Below are 21,159 nucleotides of genomic sequence, written 5' to 3'. Positions count from 1 at the left end.
AAGCATGTTATATAGCACAGACATACTGAGAAGCACTTTATATAGCACAGACATAATGAGAAGCACTTTATATAGCACAGACACACTGAGAAGCAGATTATATAGCACAGACACTCTGAGAAGCACTTTATATAGCACAGACACACTGAGAAGCACTTTATATAGCACAGACATACTGAGAAGCACTTTATACAGCACAGACATACTGAGAAGCACTTTATACAGCACAGACATACTGAGAAGCACTTTATATAGCACAGACATACTGAGAAGCTCTTTATATAGCACAGACACACTGAGACGCACTTTATATAGCACAGACATACTGAGAGGCTCTTTATATAGCACAGACATACTGAGAGGCTCTTTAAATAGCACAGACACACTGAGAAGCACGTTATACAGCACAGACATACTGAGAAGCTCTTTATATAGCACAGACATACTGAGAAGAACTTTATATAGCACAGACATACTGAGAAGAACTTTATATAGCACAGACATACTGAGAAGCACGTTATATAGCACAGACATACTGAGAAGCACGTTATATAGCACAGACATACTGAGAAGCACTTTATATAGCACAGACACACTGAGAAGCACTTTATATAGCACAGACATACTGAGAAGCATTTTATATAGCACTGACACACTGAGAAGCACTTTATATAGCACAGACACACTGAGAAGCACTTTATATAGCACAGACACACTGAGAAGCACTTTATATAGCACAGACATACTGAGAAGCACTTTATATAGCACATACCTACTGAGAAGCACTTTATATAGCACAGACATACTGAGAAGCTCTTTATATAGCACAGACATACTGAGAAGCTCTTTATATAGCACAGACATACTGAGAAGCACTTTATACAGCACAGACATACTGAGAAGCACTTTATATAGCACGGACATACTGAGAAGCACTTTATATAGCACGGACATACTGAGAAGCACTTTATATAGCACGGATATACTGAGAAGCACTTTATATAGCACAGACATACTGAGAAGCACTTTATATAGCACAGACATAATGAGAAGCACTTTATATAGCACAGACATACTGAGACACACTTTATATAGCACAGACATAATGAGAAGCACTTTATATAGCACAGACACACTGAGAAGCACTTTTTATAGCACGGACATACTGAGAAGCACTTTATATAGCATGGACATACTGAGAAGCTCTTTATATAGCACAGACATACTGAGACGCACTTTATATAGCACAGACATACTGAGAGGCTCTTTATATAGCACAGACACACTGAGAAGCACGTTATACAGCACAGACATACTGAGACGCACTTTATGTAGCACAGACATACTGAGAGGCTCTTTATATAGCACAGACATACTGAGACGCACTTTATATAGCACAGACATTCTGAGAAGAGCTTTACAAACAATATTTAGTCATTCACATCACTCCATGCCCCAGTGGAGCTTACAATCTATATTCCCTACCACAGGGACACATAAACACACAAGGGTTAACTTGTATTAGAAGCCAATCAACATACTAGTATGATTTTTGGAGGGTTGGAGGAAACACATGCAAACTACACAGAGCACCATAGCTTTGAATTGAACTCATGACTTTAGTGTGAAAAGACAGCAATGCTAAACACTACACCACCGTGTAACTATTATGAATGAAGTTGTTTCATTGTTTAATTTGCGGGTACAAACTATGACCACATTATTACATTTACAAATGTACAATCTACAAATAAGACTACAAATGAACAGATAAATTAATGTCATAGACCCAGCCCCAGGGACAGGCAGATGGCACATCACCAATGTATATCTCCCCCCAACTGCAGACTTTGCCGGGTAACGTTCCCTAGCCATCATCACAGAGCAGGAAGCCTCATTAGCCAGTGACGTTGGTGAACCACAATACCCATCCAGACCTCCCTCACACATACACATGGGAAACTTGAGGGGTAATTGCCAACAACTGCGTCCACACTACACAAAGTTCCCCAGGTGGATATATATGTAGCAAAAGCAGCCTCTATATGGTCCTCTGGTCATCCTCAGGGAGAGTATTCCCACCAGAGCCATGTTACTATATTAGGGCAATGAGTCACTGTATATAACCGCTGAGAGGGAAGGAGAGCGATAGGACAGAGCAACACAGAATGATGGCACAGAGCAGGGGAGGCAGCAGGACAGGGTAGGGGAATGGTGCAGGGCACAGACAGGCAACAACAAACAGGAAGAAAGCAGAAGGCAGAGCAGGATACAGAGACAAGTCAGCAGATAAAGCACAACAGTTCATCCAAGCACGGAGTCTGGAGGGAGCCATTGTGCAATGACAGGTGTCATTAGCTCTGTGTGGGTGTGAGAAGGTGGAGTTCATGTGACGTGTGTTGTGATGTGCACTATACAGCATGTTTAGGCTGGTGACACACAGTGACATGATATGAGAGGGAGAGCAGGAGTCTAATAGCTGATGGCTCCTGATGTATGAGATACACCAGACAGTGTGGGGAGGAGACTGGTCAGATCTCTGGGCTGGTAACACACAGTGACATGATGTGAGGGGGAGAGCAGGAGTATAATATTGGCTGATGTTTCCTGATGTATGAGATACACCAGAGAGTGTGGGGAGGAGACTGGTCAGATCTCTGGGCTAGTACCACACAGTGACATGATGTGAGGGGAGAGCAGGAGTAAAATACGGGCTGATGGCTTCTGATGTATGAGACACACCAGAGACTGTGGGGAGGAGACTGGTCAGATCTCTGGGCTGGTAACACACAGTAACATGAAATGAGGGGGGAGAGTAAAAGTATAATAGGAACTGATGGCTCCTAACTCCACACTGGGCAGATACATTTCACTCATTAGTTTGTACTGACCAAAAAGAATGTAGCAGTGACTGAGCAAGGACAATACAGTATGTGACTATTTTAGGTAATAAGTGTTCATTACTCACTTGTGCTGACATACGGAGGAGGTATTTCCTCCTCCGTAAACTGCTGATCACCCATCATATACGTCTCTTCTTCCCCCCCTTTGTCTTCTTCCTTCATATCAGTCACATACATCTCTTTTTCTCCCTCCTTCGTATCAGTCACATATGTCTCTTCTTCTTCCTCTATATCTTCTCCGTTTATATCAATCACATATGTCTCTTCTTCTTCCTCTATATCTTCTCCGTTTATATCAGTCACATGCGTCTCTTCTTCTCCCTCTGTATCTTCTGCCTTCATATCAATCACATATGTCTCTTCTTCCTCTATATCTTCTCCGTTTATATCAGTCAAATGCGTCTCTTCTTCTCCCTCTGTATCATCTGCCTTAATATCAGTCACATACCTCTCTTCTTCTCCCTCTATATATTCTACCTTCATATCAGTCACATAAGTCTCTGCTTCTCCCTCTATAGCTTTTGCCTTATCAGTCACAAATGTCTCTTCTTCTCCTTTTATATAATTTATCTTAATATTAATCAGATCTTCACCCTAATTAAATCAGAGAAAAAAAAATGCATAAAGTCTGATATCATTATTTGAGATTATACAGTATAATGTGAGTGTATAAAACACACACAGCTGCTCTAGTGACAGTATATTGGTGAGACACTAAATCTCAGCTACCTGATGCTCCTGTGGACTCCTGTGATTCTTCTCTGTATAATACTGGAAATAAAGAGGACAGGGACATCTCTCTGGGGTATTTCTGGGTCCATCTGTAGGAGACACGCAATGACTGAGTACATTGTATATATGTGATTATCAGATGATGTGTATGGTCCCCATACCTGCTCTCCCCTGTAAAATAAATGACATTCTCCTCTTACCCAGTGATGTGAGGGGCTGGTTCTTCTCCATCATCACGTCCTTGTACAGACCATTGTTTTCCTCTATATATTCCTCCTCCTGCATGGAGACATAGACAGTGACATCCTGACACCTTATAGGAATCTGACACACACAATGATACAGTCATCACCCAGGCACATCCCTGGTGTTACTGTATAATATCCCATTCCCAGCAGTCACCTCTCCAGTCATCACCCAGACACATCCCCTGGTGTTACTGTATTATGTCCCATTCCAGCAGTCACCTCCCCAGTCATCACCCAGACACATCCCCTGGTGTTACTGTATAATGTCCCATTCCCAGCAGTTACCTCTCCAGTCATCACCCAGACACATCCCCTGGTGTTACTGTATAATGTCCCATTCCCAGCAGTCATCACCCTGACACATCCCCTGGTGTTACTGTATAATGTCCCATTCCCAACAGTCACCTCTCCAGTCATCACCCAGACACATCCCCTGGTGTTACTGTATTATGTCCCATTCCAGCAGTCACCTCCCCAGTCATCACCCAGACACATCCCCTGGTGTTACTGTATAATGTCCCATTCCCAGCAGTTACCTCTCCAGTCATCACCCAGACACATCCCCTGGTGTTACTGTATAATGTCCCATTCCCAGCAGTCATCACCCTGACACATCCCCTGGTGTTACTGTATAATGTCCCATTCCCAACAGTCACCTCTCCAGTCAGCGGCTGAATTATCTTGTTGCTAAGTTCCAGGATCTTCTGGTCATTCTGTCTCCCTTGTATCAGTGAGTGAGGTGGAGGCACTGAGATGGGGCTCTGGGTCCTGCTTAGTCCTCCTGACACAGGGGGATGGCTCCTGGGTGTCTCACAGTCACCGGATGTCTTCTTCACTACTGTGTAATCCTGTGTAATGAGGAGACATCAATGAAAATGTCAATTAAACTCCACCTAAATGTAGGTGTTTATTCAGGTGGTAACTTTGCATTACAGTCCCAGATCCCCTCACCTACCCAGTCATGTCCCTGTATTATTACTATAGTGATGTCACTGTGACACTCCCAGATCCTCTCACTTTCCCAGTCATGTCCATGTATTATTACTATAGATATGTGATGTCACTGTGACACTCCCAGATCCTCTCACTTTCCCAGTCATGTCCCTGTATTATTACTATAGATATAAGTGATGTCACACTCCCAGATCCCCTCACCTCCCCAGTCATGTCCCTGTATTATTACTATAGATATAAGTGATGTCACACTCCCAGACCCTCTCACCTCCCCAGTCAGCACGTAGATGATCTCCAGGGTGAGATGTAAGATCCTCTCAGTCCTGTTACTACTGTCCTTGTCCATCCTCAGTGAATCAGAGAAAATACAGAATTGTGTGATGTGTAATAAAGACTCTGGTTCCTCACAGCAGTACTGTCTAGAAATAAATAGAATAAATATAATACACAACACAGAGAACACATGTAACAGTCAGACATGTAATACTGAGTGACCAGTAAGTTTCCCCTTTCCCCCCAGCCATAGAGCCATGGTCAGTGTCTGGGAGAGGTTTCTGTGACCCAGCTCTATAAGACTCAGGGGCTGTCGCACAACGCTGTACTGCATAAGATTACACCAATGGTCCTGGCTGGGGGTTTTATTCTTCCAAGACATATATCAAATGCTCTTTGTACCACTAGAAATAAGTTACATCGGTGTTAGGAAACTGGGCCTGATTTAGACCCGCTCGCGAGCGCTCGCAAGCGGGTCGATGGTGCCCTAGTGCGCACGACGGAGGAAGCTCCGTCGTGCGCATGCGCGAGACCCGCATAGCGACGGCCAAGCCGTCGTTATGGGTCTCGCACCAAAGGGGTCATGCTGTCGATGGTGAGTGAGCTGCCCAGACGGAGGCGTTCCCATGGGAACGCCTACCGTCTGGGTCTGGCCCCACTGACATCACTAGTGATGTCAGTGGGAGTGCTTTTGGCTCTGATAGAGCCAAAAGCACTCCTGGGCTTGCAGCAGCGAGACCCTACCGCAGGGTCTTGTCGCAAGCCCGATGGTCGCCATGGTCTTGACCATGGCGACCATCTTTTTGGCCGCTCGCATATGCTGTGGGTGGTTACCCACAGCTATGTGAGCGGCCAGGAGGCTGCTCCAATTTTAGGTAGGAGGGCCCTGACTCAGAGCGAGCGCTCTGGTCAGAGCGTCCGGCTCTGAATCAGGCCCTCTGTCCTTTATTTTGTATCTGGCCTGCAGTACCTCTGTGCCACCAGAGGTGCTGCTGGTGTATTCTGACATTGTCTCCTCACATGCAGGAGTTAATATCACTCCCCTGTTTAACCACCTGCACCAGCCTCACAGACTATTTATTCCTGTCTCTCACCACGCCCCCTGCTGGTCATTGATTGTTTTCCCTGGATTGTAATTCCACAGCCGGAACCAGCATTGCATATAATCACAAATACAATGTGAAGATTTCACTGGATTGATCATATAAATATTGCACTGAGGGCCTGATTCAGCAAGGAACGCAGAAGCAAATTTGCACGCAGTCACACGATGTTTGAGCTCTGCGCATGCAGCGTGCAAACTGGTCACTGCAATCGGGAAAGCGATCACAGTGTCCATGCAGACCCATGGCTCGGTGATTGATAGGAAGTATCGTTTGTGGGTGGTAATGGTGGGGGTCCGCCAAATGCAGGCGTGCCAGTGCGTTTGAATGTCATTGCAGGGGCGTGCATAAATTAACTATTGCAACAGCATACGCAGTCTGAGGTCTCATAGCGTGCCGGAAGATTAGCAATGTGTGAGTAAGGTCTGACCTGCCGTAATGCTGCATGAGGCTCCGATGTTTCTCAATGTTACCGATGTTTTTGCAGCTGAACTGTGTGAGCGGATGCGTGCGTGATAGCATCAGGGATCTGTGCTGGATCAGGCCCTGAATCCCATAGATTTCAATGAAACGTTTCCTCCACTACTAGACACCATGTGAGTTTCACAGTAGCACTAATCTATACTCAATATAAGTAGTAAGCTACTAAAATCTGGCGCTGTTGTGAGATACAAACTTACTTTTGAAATCTGTACCTGCTGCAGTTAATATTAGGGTCTAGTAAACCCAAAGATCATTGATCTCAAAAAGAATTATAGAGAAACAAAAATGATTGCGCTGGTACAAAAATACATATGGTGAAAGGTTGTGCTCTGTATTATAGACGAGGAGGCTTGTTTAATTTACCCAATATAGGTTTATTGTATACACATAAAAAATATACACATTTAGAACGGCAATAAAAATAATAAATAAAAATCTGTTTGAAGGTTTTATCCAACAATACATAAGAACAATGTCATAAATGACTTAAACTGGTCAATAGACCTACGACCTAATAAACATATCACACATTGCACATATAGCCGCAACAATCTCAAGTAAATGGATAGCGATATGGATTTAGATCCTTGTGAAAAATGTGCAAGAAAAAAATCTATCAGCTAGGACACTGTATTATCAGGATTCTGCAACAATGAATATAGTGTAGCTAAATACGTATCCTGTATCAATAACAACTATTCAAGTTCCGTCAGGTGTATCCAATGTGCTAATGAAAATAAGAGCAACAAGTTCAGACTGATATATGTCACTGGTGTCCCATTGCACATATAATTACCATCCAGTACCGCTGATATGAAATTTGTCCCCAATAAATATGGGGGGGGGCATGATTAGGTTTAGGGGTTAGGCACTAGGGGGAGAGTTAGGTATAGGGTACGGTATGTTAACCCTTTCGGGACCCAGGCGCCGGGATTCTGACTGCCTGGGACCCAAGTGTCGGTATGTCATACTGATTCCTTTCTTGTTCTGTCCTAAACAACCCTATATAATAATACCACATATCAGTGTGTGCTGGGAGCTGTGTCATTCCCCCTCATATATCACTGTACAGTCCACTCCCCCCTATATAATAATAATACCACATATCAGTATATGCTGGGAGCTGTGTCATTCCCCCTCATATATCACTGTACAGTCCCCTCTCCCCCTATATAATAATAATACCACATATCAGTGTGTGCTGGAAGCTGTGCTATTCCCCCTCATATATCACTGTACAGTCCCCTCCCCTATATAATAATAATACCACATATCAGTGTGTGCTGGGAGCTGTGTTATTCCCCCTCATATATCACTGTACAGTCCCCTCCCCTATATAATAATAATACCACATATAAGTGTGTGCTGGGAACTGTGATATTCCTCCTCAAAAATCACTGTACAGACCCCTCTCCCCTTTATAATAATACCACATATCAGTGCGTGCTGGGAGCTGTGTTATTCCCCCTCATATATCACTGTACAGTCACCTCTCCCCTATATAATAATAATACCACATATCAGTGTGTGCTGTGAGCTGTTATTCCCCCTCATATATCACTGTACAGTCCCCTCCCCCCTATATAATAATACCACATAGTGTGTGTTGGGAGCTGTGTTATTCCCCTTCATACATCACTACGGTCTCCTCTCCCCTATATAATAATAATACAACATATCAGTGTGTGCTGGGAGCTGTGTTATTCCCCCTCATATATCACTGTACAGTCCCCTCTCCCCTATATAATAATAATAATACACATAGTGTGTGCTGGGAGCTGTGTTATTCCACCTCATACATCACTGTACAGACCCCTCTCCCCTATATAATAATAATACCACATAGTGTGTGCAAGGAGCTGTGTTATTCCGCCTCATATATCACTGTACAGTCCCCTCCCCCCTATATAATAATAATACCACATAGTGTGATTTGGGAGCTGTATTATTCCCCCTCACTATTCCCCCCTCACTGTACAGTCTCCTCTCCCCTATATAATAATAGTACCACATATCAGTGTGTGCTGGGAGCTGTGTTATGCCCCCTCATATATCACTGTACAGACCCCTCTCCCCTATATAATAATAATACCACATATCAGTGTGTGCTGGGAGCTGTGTTATTCCCCCTCATATATCACTGTACGGTCCCCTCCCCCCTATATAATAATAATACCACATATCAGTGTGTGCTGGGAGCTGTGTTATTCCCCCTCATATATCACTGTACAGTCCCCTCTCCCCTATATAATAATAATACACATATCAGTGTGCGCTGGAAGCTGTGTTATTCCCCCTCATATATCACTGTACGGTCCCCTCTCTCCCCTATATAATAATAATAATACCACATATCAGTGTGTGCTGGGAGCTGTGTTATTCCCCTTCATATATCACTGTACAGTCCCCTCCCCCCTATATAATAATAATACCACATATCAGTGTGTGCTGGGAGCTGTGTTATTCCCCCTCATATATCACTTGACGGTCCTCTCCCCCCTATATAATAATAATATAATATATACAGGACACGTTACCTGGAATGGAATGTCTATGTCAGGAATGTCTATGACAAAATGGCAGCTAAAGCCCCTGTGGCCCCGCCCCCTCTGCTCTGTGACTGGGAGACTATAAGAATATGGCCGCCGGTCACCTTACGTGAGGACACCATTATACTATACATCTGTTACTCTAGTGATGAAGCTGAGAGCGGCAGGTGGAGGTGGCTGCTTAGTTACAGGACGTCCTTCCTACCTTGTGCCGTGTGATTGGCTACTCGCTGCTGCCAATCACAGCACTGAGGGGAAGGAGTGGAGCGGAGTGGAGGACGGTAGCTATGATAAGAGGGGCGGAGTAGAGAGGAGCCATAGCTACACGGAGATGAGAGGGGCGTGGCTATCTAGAGGGGCGTTTCTTCTAGAACGGCATCTTACGTTACTGGATACAGTGTCAGTAGGAGGAGGAGGCAGAGAGCGGCCATTGTTGTGTCTGGCAGCAGGTAATGGTGTTTATTTGTGTTATATAGGGGGAGCAGACTCCAATGTTATATATGACAGGTGCTGCACTGCAGACTGTTGTTATTATAATACAGCTTTGGCGCTGCATTAACATTATACAGGTAGGTTAGATTTCAGTGTAACATATATTACAGGTGGAGCAGACTCCAGTGCTACATATAATACAAACAGACCTTCCAACATGACTTCTTCCATCCGGTACCAAATGCTCTGCTCCTGGACGTCCTTCTTAATTGATGATTGCAGACTCCTGTGGTGAAACACCCGTCTCATCTATTAAATAGTTCAACACAGGTGTCTGCAATCATCAGTTAAGAAGGACGACCAGGAGCAGAGCATTTTGTACCGGATGGAAGGGGTCATGTTGGAGGGTAGGTACAACTGGAGCAGACCTATGTGCTGCATTACCATCATACAGGTGGATCAGCTTCCAGTGTTTCATATACTACAGGTGGAGCAGACCATTTTATTACTTATCAAATACAGGTGGAGCAGACGCTGGTGTTATATATAATACAGCTGGAGCAGTCACTGCTCGGTGGGTAACAGACTATAGAGAAAGGGAGGTGTCCGGTGCACTTAGACCCCCCATACAGAACGTAGCAGCTGTAGCTGGTGGTCAGTACCCTCAGTAGGTGGTTATTAGTGTTACATATAATACAGGTGGAGCAGACCCTGGTGTTACATATAGTACAGCTGGAGTAGACCCTGGTGTTACATATAATACAGCTGGAGCAGACCCTGGTGTTACATATAATACAGCTGGAGCAGACCCTGGTGTTACATATAATACAGCTGGAGCAGTCACTGCTCGGTCGGTAACAGACTATAGAGAAAGGGAGGTGTCCGGTGCACTCAGACCCCCCCATGCAGAACGTAGCAGCTGTAGCTGGCGGTCAGTACCCTCAGTAGGTGGTTATTAGTGTTACATATAATACAGGTGGAGCAGACCCTGGTGTTACATATAATACAGCTGGAGCAGTCACTGCTCGGTGGGTAACAGACTATAGAGAAAGAGAGGTGTCCGGTGCACTCAGACCCCCATACAGAACGTATCAGCTGTAGCTGGCGGTCAGTACCCTCAGTAGGTGGTTATTAGTGTTACATATAATACAGGTTGAGCAGGCCCTGGTGTTACATATAATACAGGTGGAGCAGACCCTGGTGTTACATATAATACAGCTGGAGCAGTCACTGCTCGGTCGGTAACAGACTATAGAGAAAGGGAGGTGTCCGGTGCACTCAGACCCCCCCCATGCAGAACGTAGCAGCTGTAGCTGGCGGTCAGTACCCTCAGTAGGTGGTTATTAGTGTTACATATAATACAGGTGGAGCAGACCCTGGTGTTACATATAATACAGCTGGAGCAGTCACTGCTCGGTGGGTAACAGACTATAGAGAAAGAGAGGTGTCCGGTGCACTCAGACCCCCATACAGAACGTATCAGCTGTAGGTGGCGGTCAGTACCCTTAGTAGGTGATTATTAGTGTTACATATAATACAGGTAGAGCAGACCTTGGTGTTACATATAATACAGGTGCAGCAGACCCTGGTGTTACATATAATACAGCTGGAGCAGTCACTGCTCGGTCGGTAACAGACTATAGAGAAAGGGAGGTGTCCGGTGCACTCAGACCCCCCCATACAGAACGTAGCAGCTGTAGCTGGCGGTCATTACCCTCAGTAGGTGGTTATTAGTGTTACATATAATACAGGTGGAGCAGACCCTGGTGTTACATATAATACAGGTGGAGCAGACCCTGGTGTTACATATAATACAGTTGGAGCAGACCCTGGTGTTACATATAATACAGCTGGAGCAGACCCTGGTGTTACATATAATACAGCTGGAGCAGTCACTGCTCGGTCGGTAACAGACTATAGAGATAGGGAGGTGTCCGATGCACTCAGACCCCCATGCAGAACGTAGCAGCTGTAGCTGGCGGTCAGTACCCTCAGTAGGTGGTTATTAGTGTTACATATAATACAGGTGGAGCAGACCCTGGTGTTACATATAGTACAGCTGGAGTAGACCCTGGTGTTACATATAATACAGCTGGAGCAGACCCTGGTGTTACATATAATACAGCTGGAGCAGACCCTGGTGTTACATATAATACAGCTGGAGCAGTCACTGCTCGGTCGGTAACAGACTATAGAGAAAGGGAGGTGTCCGGTGCACTCAGACCCCCCCATGCAGAACGTAGCAGCTGTAGCTGGCGGTCAGTACCCTCAGTAGGTGGTTATTAGTGTTACATATAATACAGGTGGAGCAGACCCTGGTGTTACATATAATACAGCTGGAGCAGTCACTGCTCGGTGGGTAACAGACTATAGAGAAAGAGAGGTGTCCGGTGCACTCAGACCCCCATACAGAACGTATCAGCTGTAGCTGGCGGTCAGTACCCTCAGTAGGTGGTTATTAGTGTTACATATAATACAGGTTGAGCAGGCCCTGGTGTTACATATAATACAGGTGGAGCAGACCCTGGTGTTACATATAATACAGCTGGAGCAGTCACTGCTCGGTCGGTAACAGACTATAGAGAAAGGGAGGTGTCCGGTGCACTCAGACCCCCCCATGCAGAACGTAGCAGCTGTAGCTGGCGGTCAGTACCCTCAGTAGGTGGTTATTAGTGTTACATATAATACAGGTGGAGCAGACCCTGGTGTTACATATAATACAGCTGGAGCAGTCACTGCTCGGTGGGTAACAGACTATAGAGAAAGAGAGGTGTCCGGTGCACTCAGACCCCCATACAGAACGTATCAGCTGTAGGTGGCGGTCAGTACCCTTAGTAGGTGATTATTAGTGTTACATATAATACAGGTAGAGCAGACCTTGGTGTTACATATAATACAGGTGCAGCAGACCCTGGTGTTACATATAATACAGCTGGAGCAGTCACTGCTCGGTGGGTAACAGACTATAGAGAAAGGGAGGTGTCCGGTGCACTCAGACCCCCCCATACAGAACGTAGCAGCTGTAGCTGGCGGTCATTACCCTCAGTAGGTGGTTATTAGTGTTACATATAATACAGGTGGAGCAGACCCTGGTGTTACATATAATACAGGTGGAGCAGACCCTGGTGTTACATATAATACAGTTGGAGCAGACCCTGGTGTTACATATAATACAGCTGGAGCAGACCCTGGTGTTACATATAATACAGCTGGAGCAGTCACTGCTCGGTCGGTAACAGACTATAGAGATAGGGAGGTGTCCGATGCACTCAGACCCCCATGCAGAACGTAGCAGCTGTAGCTGGCGGTCAGTACCCTCAGTAGGTGGTTATTAGTGTTACATATAATACAGGTGGAGCAGACCCTGGTGTTACATATAGTACAGCTGGAGTAGACCCTGGTGTTACATATAATACAGCTGGAGCAGACCCTGGTGTTACATATAATACAGCTGGAGCAGACCCTGGTGTTACATATAATACAGCTGGAGCAGTCACTGCTCGGTCGGTAACAGACTATAGAGAAAGGGAGGTGTCCGGTGCACTCAGACCCCCCCATGCAGAACGTAGCAGCTGTAGCTGGCGGTCAGTACCCTCAGTAGGTGGTTATTAGTGTTACATATAATACAGGTGGAGCAGACCCTGGTGTTACATATAATACAGCTGGAGCAGTCACTGCTCGGTGGGTAACAGACTATAGAGAAAGAGAGGTGTCCGGTGCACTCAGACCCCCATACAGAACGTATCAGCTGTAGCTGGCGGTCAGTACCCTCAGTAGGTGGTTATTAGTGTTACATATAATACAGGTTGAGCAGGCCCTGGTGTTACATATAATACAGGTGGAGCAGACCCTGGTGTTACATATAATACAGCTGGAGCAGTCACTGCTCGGTCGGTAACAGACTATAGAGAAAGGGAGGTGTCCGGTGCACTCAGACCCCCCCATGCAGAACGTAGCAGCTGTAGCTGGCGGTCAGTACCCTCAGTAGGTGGTTATTAGTGTTACATATAATACAGGTGGAGCAGACCCTGGTGTTACATATAATACAGCTGGAGCAGTCACTGCTCGGTGGGTAACAGACTATAGAGAAAGAGAGGTGTCCGGTGCACTCAGACCCCCATACAGAACGTATCAGCTGTAGGTGGCGGTCAGTACCCTTAGTAGGTGATTATTAGTGTTACATATAATACAGGTAGAGCAGACCTTGGTGTTACATATAATACAGGTGCAGCAGACCCTGGTGTTACATATAATACAGCTGGAGCAGTCACTGCTCGGTGGGTAACAGACTATAGAGATAGGGAGGTGACCGGTGCACTCAGACCCCCATACAGAACGTAGCAGCTGTAGCTGGTGGTCAGTACCCTCAGTAGGTGGTTATTAGTGTGGAAGTGACAGAATACACAGAGAGACACCATAGTGTACACCGGGTGATGTATATGATGCACAGACGTCCTCTGTAATAGGCCCTGCTGACTCCTCACCTGTCTGAGGATTTCTTAGCTTTCTTTTCATTCCTCTAATTATCACGACCTGTTTAGAGCTCCCACTGCTCCCAGCACTTTCCAGCATCAGTCCTGAGGGAACCATGACCGTGCATGTTTTCCAGGTTTCCTCGCAGAATCCCCAGTGAGAGATTATCACCACCTGTGGATCGTTTAGAATGTGTCAGGCAGTAATTTAGCAAGGAGATATGGAAAAAATACTCTATTATATTAGGGATCAGAGATGGGAAACACTGTTAGATCTTCAGTGTGTAAGTGATTATCCTGCTTTATCATGCTTCAGCCTCTCCCCTGTGCTACACAAACATGGCCGGCAGGATTGTCACACATTTAACGTACATTCTACAGTGGTAGGCTAACTGTGGATTCCAGCATGACAGGGCATGCTGGGACTTATGCTCCCACTACAGCTGCGGAGTCACAGACTGTACAACACTGCTGACACTCAGTAATTATAGCAGATGTGGGAGCAGAGAAAATAAGATGGGTGATTGCACCCAAGTCGCCCAGATATTAGGAGACAGAGGAATAGGGCAGTAGTGGGGGAGAGAGGCTGGACTGGGAGATGTGGTGCACTATCGGAGGGCATATACTAGGGGAGGGGGAGCAGAGAAGTAGGGTAAGGTGATGGGGGCAGAGACTTTATCCCAGGTTACTGGGGAGAATGACCTGAGGGTGGAATGAGGAGGAAAAGGTGGGTGGGCTGTGAGGGATCTGGCCTGGGGAAATATCTTGTCATATGGTGTTGTGTACTTGTGTATTTTATACTGTGTGTAGTAATCACTGGTTATCAGGTGTGTGACCTGTGTATAGTGATCAGTGTGTATCAGGTGTGTGACCTGTGTATAGTGATCAGTGTGTATCAGGTGTGAGACTTGTGTGTATAGTTATCACTGTGTAACAGGTGTGTGATATGGATTCGTGGAAGATTAGGGCTTAATAGTTACTCAGTATGTCATGTTTGAATATGTTACATGTACTTTGATATTTATTATAATTATTATATTTACTTTTAGACACGTGAGGAATCAGAGTCTTTACTAGAAGTCATTTGAGGGTGAGACGTGTCCTGTTTAAATCACGGAGGATGAACAAGGACAGGAGTCACATGACTGAGAGGATACTAAATCTCACCCTGGATATCATCTACCTGCTGACTGGGGAGGTGAGAGGGTCTGGGAGTATCACAGTGATATCACTTATATCTATAGTAATAATACAGGGACATGACTGGGGAGGTGAGAGGGTCTGGGAGGGTCACAGTGACATCACTTATATCTATAGTAATAATACAGGGACATGACTGGGGAGGTGAGAGGGTCTGGGAGGGTCACAGTGACATCACTTATATCTATAGTAATAATACAGGGATATGACTGGGGAGGTGAGAGGATCTGGGAGTGTCACAGTGACATCACTTATATCTATAGTAATAATACAGGGATATGACTGGGGAGGTGAGAGGATCTGGGAGTGTCATAGTGACATCACTTATATCTATAGTAATAATACAGGGATATGACTGGGGAGGTGAGAGGATCTGGGAGTGTCACAGTGACATCACTTATATCTATAGTAATAATACAGGGATATGACTGGGGAGGTGAGAGGGTCTGGGAGTATCACAGTGATATCACTTATATCTATAGTAATAATACAGGGACATGACTGGGGAGGTGAGAGGGTCTGGGAGGGTCACAGTGACATCACTTATATCTATAGTAATAATACAGGGACATGACTGGGGAGGTGAGAGGATCTGGGAGTGTCACAGTGACATCACTTATATCTATAGTAATAATACAGGGACATGACTGGGGAGGTGAGAGGGTCTGGGAGTGTCAGTGACATCACTTATATCTATAGTAATAATACAGGGACATGACTGGGGAGGTGAGAGGATCTGGGAGTGTCACAGTGACATCACTTATATCTATAGTAATAATACAGGGACATGACTGGGGAGGTGAGAGGATCTGGGAGTGTCACAGTGACATCACTTATATCTATAGTAATAATACAGGGACATGACTGGGGAGGTGAGAGGATCTGGGAGTGTCACAGTGACATCACTTATATCTATAGTAATAATACAGGGACATGACTGGGGAGGTGAGAGGGTCTGGGAGTGTCAGTGACATCACTTATATCTATAGTAATAATACAGGGACATGACTGGGGAGGTGAGAGGATCTGGGAGTGTCACAGTGACATCACTTATATCTATAGTAATAATACAGGGACATGACTGGGGAGGTGAGAGGATCTGGGAGTGTCACAGTGACATCACTTATATCTATAGTAATAATACAGGGACATGACTGGGGAGGTGAGTGGATCTGGGAGTATCACAGGGATATCACTTATATCAATAGCCTTTCTCAGGTATAGTGTCAGTGCCTCAGTCTTCTCGTCAGCACAGCTGTAACCAAGCAGTATGTAGATGCTTTCAAATAATAGTATTAGTCCCTCCGTTCTTAAAGGACCTATGATAAGTTTAATATACAGTCACACCTAGAATCAACTCCAGACCTTTTACCTGCTTAATTGATAATGAAATAACGAGGGAATAGCCCACACCTGTCCATGAAATAGCTTTTGAGTTGATAGTCCCATTACTTTTGGCCCCTTAAAAAGTGTGAGGCACATATAGAAACCGTTGTAATTCCTACACCGTTCACCTGATTTGGATGTAATTACCCTGAAATTAAATCTGAAAGTCTGCAGTTAAAGCACATCTTGTTTGTTTCATTTCAAAGCCATTGTGGTGGTGAATAGAGGCCAAAATATGAAAATTCTGTCAATGTCCCAATATTTATGCACCTGACTGTATCTTTCTATTGATGTCTCCCTCAAAACACAGGAATACACATTGGTCAATAAGACATCTGGTGAGTGTGAGACACCCCCCAGCTATGCCTCCATCATGGTGCCTCCACCTCGCTCACTGATACATGAGAGAGACAATGACCAGAAGATCCAGGAACTCGCCAACAAGATCATTCAGCTGCTGACTGGAGAGGTGACTGCTGGGAATGGGACATTATACAGTAACACCAGGGGATGTGTCTGGGTGATGACCGGAGAGGTGACTGATGGGAATGGGACATTATACAGTAACACCAGGGGATGTGTCTGGGTGATGACCGGAGAGGTGACTGCTGGGAATGGGACATTATACAGTAACACCAGGGGATGTGTCTGGGTGATGACTGTATCATTGTGTGTGTCAAGTTCCTATAAGGTGTCAGGATGTCTCCATGCAGGAGGGGGAGTATAAAGAGGAACACAGGGGTCTATACAAGGACGTGATGATGGGATCTGTACACTGTATCAGCCGGAAGAGCACAAGCAGGTAGTCACACACCAGCTGGGATCTGTACACTGTATCCATAGGAAGAGCAGAAGCGGGTAGTCACACACCAGCTGGGATCTGTACACTGTATCAGCAGGAAGAGCAGAAGCGGGTAGTCACACACCAGCTGGGATCTGTACACTGTATCAGCAGGAGGAGCAGAAGCGGGTAGTCACACACCAGCTGGGATCTGTGCACTGTATCCGCAGGAAGAGCAGAAGCGGGTAGTCACACACCAGCTGGGATCTGTACACTATCCGCAGGAAGAGCAGAAGCGGGTAGTCACACACCAGCTGGGATCTGTACACTGTATCAGCAGGAAGAGCAGAAGCGGGTAGTCACACACCAGCTGGGATCTGTACACTGTATCAGCAGGAGGAGCTGAAGCGGGTAGTCACACACCAGCTGGGATCTGTACACTGTATCAGCAGGAAGAGCAGAAGCGGGTAGTCACACACCAGCTGGGATCTGTACACTGTATCAGCAGGAAGAGCAGAAGCGGGTAGTCACACACCAGCTGGGATCTGTACACTGTATCAGCAGGAGGAGCTGAAGCGGGTAGTCGCACACCAGCTGGGATCTGTACACTGTATCAGCAGGAAGAGCAGAAGCGAGTAGTCACACACCAGCTGGGATCTGTACACTGTATCAGCAGGAGGAGCTGAAGCGGGTAGTCGCACACCAGCTGGGATCTGTACACTGTATCAGCAGGAAGAGCAGAAGCGGGTAGTCACACACCAGCTGGGATCTGTACGCTGTATCAGCAGGAGGAGCAGAAGCGGGTAGTCGCACACCAGCTGGGATCTGTACACTGTATCAGCAGGAGGAGCAGAAGCGGGTAGTCGCACACCAGCTGGGATCTGTACACTGTACCATACTCTGAAATTGCTTAACTTCCTGCATGCATCTAAAGCTCAGGCTGCGCAAAGCCATCGCATTGGCTAATTTATGCATGCCCCTGCAGCGGCGTTCTAACGCAATGGCATGCCTGCGTTTCGCCGATCACCACCTTCAAATGGCACTTCCTTTCAATCCTTATGCGGTGGGTCTGCGCACTCACTGCGATCACTTTCCCGATCGCAGTGAAGTGTTCATGCACGCGCACTGCGATGCATGAGCAGAACACAATTGATCGGGTGCATTCGTTTGCAATTTTGCGATTCAAGTTGAACCAGGCCCTGTATCAGCAGGAACAGCAGAAGGTAGTTACAGGTAGTTACACACCAGCTGGAATCTGTACACTGTATCAGCAGGAAGAGCAGAAGAGGGTAGTCACACACAAGTATACTGTATCACCTAGCATCGTGTGCAAACATAGTCTGGATAGCACTAGTAATCACCTAGCTGCAACTGCTAGGTCTGCCCCAGCTTTACAGTGTCAAAGGATGAGGATACAAGGGCACTAGGTCTTTCAGACATCTTGCACATCCACTGATGAACTTCCGCAATGCTGGAAAGAGGAGGAGACGTATTATATACCATCCTATTGGATGTGTTTTTATAAACTTGTAACTCGCTAAGTTAAAAGGAATTTAACCCACTGTAAGAGCTACCATGGAGAACATTAAATAAAATTAATTTTCAGGTACATAATTTGCTGTTTTCTCTGAAATCTAGTTTGGAGACAGTGGATACTCTGGGGCAGAGAGTGCGGAGCAGAGACACCAGCAAGAGTATGAGGGTTTCTGGGTAATATAAAGTGACCTTTCTCCTGTCACCACACTCTGTACCTCATAGTATCCAGTGTCCTTAAGAGGACTGAGAGAGAAGGATTAATAATGCAAGTACAAAAATCCAATATTTCATTATATCACCTGTGTGCATCTAATACAATTTTATTTTGTGGGTTATTTAGAGTGAAGATCTGAATGATATTATGGTAGAAGATACAGAGGGCGAAGAAGAGACGTATGTGACTGATATAAAGGCAGAGGGAGAAGAAGAGACGTATGTGACTGATATGAAGGCGGAAGATATAGAGGGAGAAGAAGAGACGTATGTGACTGATATGAAGGCGGCAGATATAGAGGGAGAAGAGCCGTATGTGACTGATATAAAGGCAGAGGGAGAAGAAGAGACGTACGTGACTGATATAAAGGCAGAAGATATAGAGGGAGAAGAAGAGACGTATGTGACTGATATAAAGGCAGAAGATATAGAGAGAGAAGAAGAGACGTATGTGACTGATATAAAGGCAGAAGATATAGAGGGAGAAGAAGAGACGTATGTGACTGATATAAAGGCAGCAGATATAGAGGGAGAAGAAGAGACGCATGTGACTGATATGAAGGCAGAAGATATAGAGGGAGAAGAAGAGACGTATGTGAGGGGTGATCAGCAGTGTAAGGAGGAGGAAATCCCTACAGATATCGGTACAGGTGAGTAATAAACACTTATTACAGAAAGAGACATATATTCTCTCTGTGCACAATGAGTGTTCAGTTAGATTTTAACCAGTGTATTATATGTGTGGTATTTGTATGTTCTACTAGTTTTGAGTGGATTTCCTTCCCCAATACAAAATGTACTAGTATGTTAAATGAGCCCCTATTACACTCCTGCTCTCCCCTCACATCATGTCATTGTATGTTACCAGCCCAGAGATCTGACCAGTCTCCTCCCCACACTCTCTGGTGTATCTCATACATCAGGAGCCATCAGCCCCTATTATACTCCTGCTCTCCCCCTCACATCATGTCACTGTGTGTTACCAGCCCAGAGATCTGACCAGTCTCCTCCCCACACTCTCTGGTGTATCTCATACATCAGGAGCCATCAGCCCCTATTATACTCCTGCTCTCCCCCTCACATCATGTCACTGTGTGTTACCAGCCCAGAGATCTGACCAGTCTCCTCCCTACACTCTCTGGTGTATCTCATACATCAGTACAAGGGATGTCACTATAATGATTAAATCACTGGTTAAGGTAATGAGACCCTATGTGACATTACCCATGATCCTCTTCCAGCACTACTACATGTGATAATAGCCATTATCTTCCTTGAGTAATATTATGTGACTGACTGGTTTACAGTATACTACACATCACAACACACGTCACACAAACTCCACCTTCTCACACACACACACAGAGCTATAACCACACACCCGTCATTGCTCAATGGCTCCCTCCAGTCTTGATGCTTGGATGCTCTGTACTGTTGCACTTTATCTGCTGACCAGTCTCTGTATCCTGCTCTGCCCTTCTGCTGTCTTCATCACTCTACTGTTGCCAGTCTGTGCCCTGCACCATTCCCATACCCTGTCCTGCTGCCTCCCCCGCTCTGTGCCCTGCACCATTCCTCTACCCTGTCCTTCTGCCTCCCCCGCTCTGTGCCCTGCACCATTCCCCTACCCTGTCCTGCTGCCTCCCATGCTCTGTGCCCTGCGTCATTCCCCTACCCTGTCCTACTGCCTCCCCCGCTCTGTGCCATTCCCCTACTCTGTCCTGATGCCTCCCCCGCTCTGTGCCATTCCCGTACTCTGTCCTGCTGCCTCCCCCGCTCTGTGTCCTGCACCATTCCCCTACCCTGTCCTGCTGCCTCCCCTGCTCTGTACTATTCCCCTACCCTGTCGTGCTGCCTCCCCCACTCTGTGCTCTGCACCATTCCCCTGCCCTGT

General features: G+C 45.9%; 2 protein-coding genes across 2 annotated transcripts in view; one reads left to right on the top strand and one right to left on the bottom strand.

Annotated features, from left to right (window-relative positions):
* Nucleotides 1-21,159, bottom strand: part of LOC148502503 (uncharacterized) — an 84,367-nt gene that overhangs the window by 1,739 nt on the left and 61,469 nt on the right. The gene's annotated exons all lie outside the window — the stretch shown is intronic.
* The window catches only part of LOC148502504 (uncharacterized), a 71,962-nt gene that overhangs the window by 47,195 nt on the left and 3,608 nt on the right, over nucleotides 1-21,159 (top strand). The window lies entirely within an intron of this gene.

The sequence above is a fragment of the Taudactylus pleione genome, unplaced genomic scaffold (genome assembly GCF_031769625.1).
Source record: "Taudactylus pleione unplaced genomic scaffold, aTauple2 ptg000495l, whole genome shotgun sequence".
In the NCBI taxonomy this organism is placed as follows: Eukaryota; Metazoa; Chordata; class Amphibia; order Anura; family Myobatrachidae; genus Taudactylus; species Taudactylus pleione.
The sequence above is the reverse complement of the archived record's forward strand: the minus strand, read 5'-3'. Positions and strand labels throughout refer to the sequence as shown.